Here is a 3,109-nt window from a genome sequence, read left to right as displayed (position 1 = left end):
AAAAAAAAAAAAAACTGAAATATCCAAGATTTTGGCGAGTTTTTGAACCATGTTCCAAGCAATGTAAGGCTATTTAATGCCCATCTATTATAATGAAGAGACAGATTTGAATCAAACAAAAAAAGATGGCTTATGTTGTTGTGTTGTGGATGCAGTTGGGTGAGATGCCCTAGGCAAGGTTCAAGAACTTGTTTTGCTTTGGTGGTTTCAAAACCACCAAAATACCGAAATTTTGGCATTGAAATGGTGTATTTTTTCCATGTGTTTCCCTGGCCGAAATTAGCAAAACGAAATGACCGAGATTCCTGAAATTTCAACAAAATAGTCCATATTTGGGCCGAAATGAGCGAAATTTTGAAACGAAATGACCGAATGTGACCAAAATTATGTCCTTTTATATTTTGTATGCCATTTTGTCTCGGTTAAAAAAAAAAAAACCGAAACATCCAAGATTTCGGCTATTTTTCAAAGCTTGGCCCCTAGGTGAGATGCCTAAACTTGAGGGGTGAGATGTCCAAGACCTAACCTTCTTCTTCCCCCTTCTCAACCCCGCCATCAATTCCTTTTCTGTTTTTTATTTTCTCTTTGTTCAATTTTTGAGAGAATGATTTGAGAGTTGTTTGAGTCTTCTTGAAGACTAGAAGCACATCTATCAATCCAGCCATTTTCAAGCACTCTTTTAGGGGTTTGAAGACCACCCTAAGATTCTCCTTCAATCTGAGTTTGAAGGCCATCTGAGGCCTGGATTGCCATCCGCACCTCTCTCTTTCTCTGCTGGCCAAAACCCTGTTTCAGCCAGGGTGACCTAGGTGCTGGTGTGCTGCTGATTTATTGAGAACCTATTGAGGGGTTATTTGAGGTATTATACTGGTCTATTTAGACCCTCTTTTGTTCAAGCGTGAGTACTCTAATTCCCTATTCTCTAAGCTCATATTTCAGCTCTACTTTAGGGTTTATTTGAGTTGTACTTGGTTGAGAGTTGTAATTATTGGGGTTTGTGTACCTAGGATGAACTTACCTTACATTATGTACTCTCTCCCTTTCTCACACCCCATCCTCATCTATTATTTTCTAATTAATAACAAAGGATACGATGGAATATACCTCAGTCCCTCTACAAACACTATTGCGTCATTATATCATTTTTTTGGTGATTGATATTATAGGCTGATTCTCTCACAAGTAATTGGAGAGATAACTGTAGTTCAGTACATTTTGATTTGTATATTTTACCACCAATAGGGGTTGTGTTGGAACTTGGAGTGTCATTTGTTCTTTGAGAAAACTGTAGTGGGTTCTTTTCTTCCTCCCCACTGTTGCCCTGGGGGGTGGTTGGAAATTGATTATTATGGCGACTGTAATCAGTGGCTATTGATCATTGTATGAAGATGTATTAGATCAGAATATTGCATACCTGAATTTGATTATTGGGTGTGCAGATGCAACACTACCAGATTACCTTCCTTCTGAACATAAGCAAGCCATATCTTTCATGTAGTGGACCTAGTGGGGTCCAAATTTCACTTGTAGGTTTGCTCGAACCTCTCCTGCTCGTTTGCCAAGATTGAGTCCAGACAGAGTGCCCCCTGTCAAAATCATGTAAACAAGAATGCTTGAGAAATTTGTGACTAATGCATGGTATACTTTTCCTGTCTAATGATCTGACTGGCGCACCTGATAGTGAAAATTAAGGTGCCAGTACTGCCTTTTCTATCTCTGTGCCAATACTGCTGCTACCTTTGCCTTGATTTTTGTTAGTCTAATTCTAGCACAAACTTAACTCAAACAACCTGATACTGACTGTAGTTAGTTACTGTACAAGTTGAAACAGGTGGCTTAGTTTGGGCAGGACTGGCCTTGACCATGGCTGGGCCTGGTGAAATTAGGATCAGGTCTTGGCCTGGTGCATGTAAGCCTATTCTGTTGAAAGTTGAGGATGGAAAAGTCATAATACATTACCTATTACTGAGATTCAACATAGGAGCCATATCCATGTCCAATATCACAGAAACTGTTCTGACAGTGACAGCACAGGCACTCCTAATACCACTGCCACACTAACCCATTTGGTCATGCCCTTGTCATATTCCATGCGGCAGTTCACTTGGGGTCCAATTTTGGTGGACATGTCCATATGACCATTTAGCTATGGTTGATCTTTCGGGCCAATTTGACATCTCTAAGTGTCATTATAGTGGTTGGAGAAATTGATGCAGAAGGATTTCCGAGGATCGGCCTGAACCCGCTTGGGAGATGAACTGGGTCCAATTTGGGTTCTGGTTCAGTAGAATAATTTAGATAGTTTACTTTTAGGGAAAATTGCGCCCCCTCTCCTGTGTTTTCAGCAATTGCACCCCTCCCCTAAGGCTGATGGTGTTAGTTTTGAAATGTAAAAGACCATTTTACCCTCTCGTTTATCTACTTTCTTGATCTGGAATCATGGCAAGTTCACAGCCAGAGCGAAACTTCTGTACGATGCAGGAACCTTGCCGGAAAACAATCTGGGAGAGATCCATTCGAGATATTGGAAGAGATCCAAATGAATCGGGTGAACAGAAAACAATCTGGCCTCCGGTGGATGTGATATACAAATCACACACATCAAGTTTGCCCAATCTCCTTGCCAACCCATGTTAAACAGAAACGTACTCTAGTAGAACTCAAAGACGCTGGCCCCAAATGCTACAAATATCTTCGGGGTATCATCGTAAATGCTGTGGGTTTTGTGGTGATCATTTCAGGGCTCATGTAAGCAATCATCCCAACTGATGAATTGCTTGCATGGATCCATGGTCTGGTCAAGAATCCGACCAATCCCAAAATCTGCGATCTTGACTTGATTTCTTTTGTAGATCAGGAGATTCGAGGGTTTGATGTCTTGATGAATGATCTTGCGCCGGTGGAGGTAAGCGAGGCCACAGAGGATCTGGTGAGCCACAGAAGCGAGGGTTGGTTCATGGGCTATGGGTGCTTTCTTCCCTTCTTCTTCGCTGATGCAAGTCTTCTTCACAATCTGAAATATACCACCCAACCCGGATGGAAAACAGATTTAAAAAGAGAGAAGAAACTCAGAAACACCCTCCCATCTCCCCCCACCACCACCCCCCCC

At 41.7% G+C, this 3,109-nt stretch overlaps 1 long non-coding RNA gene across 1 annotated transcript in view; it reads right to left on the bottom strand.

The window, feature by feature from the left end:
- Positions 1 to 3,109, bottom strand: part of LOC122069003 — an 18,773-nt gene that overhangs the window by 4,226 nt on the left and 11,438 nt on the right. Inside the window, exon 3 of the long non-coding RNA XR_006137316.1 lies at positions 1,415 to 1,586. This is a non-coding gene — a long non-coding RNA (uncharacterized LOC122069003). The remainder of the gene's footprint in view (positions 1 to 1,414; positions 1,587 to 3,109) is intronic.

The sequence above is a fragment of the Macadamia integrifolia genome, chromosome 2 (assembly GCF_013358625.1).
Source record: "Macadamia integrifolia cultivar HAES 741 chromosome 2, SCU_Mint_v3, whole genome shotgun sequence".
NCBI classification, from domain to species: Eukaryota; Viridiplantae; Streptophyta; class Magnoliopsida; order Proteales; family Proteaceae; genus Macadamia; species Macadamia integrifolia.
This window is presented reverse-complemented; position numbering and strand designations above follow the sequence as displayed.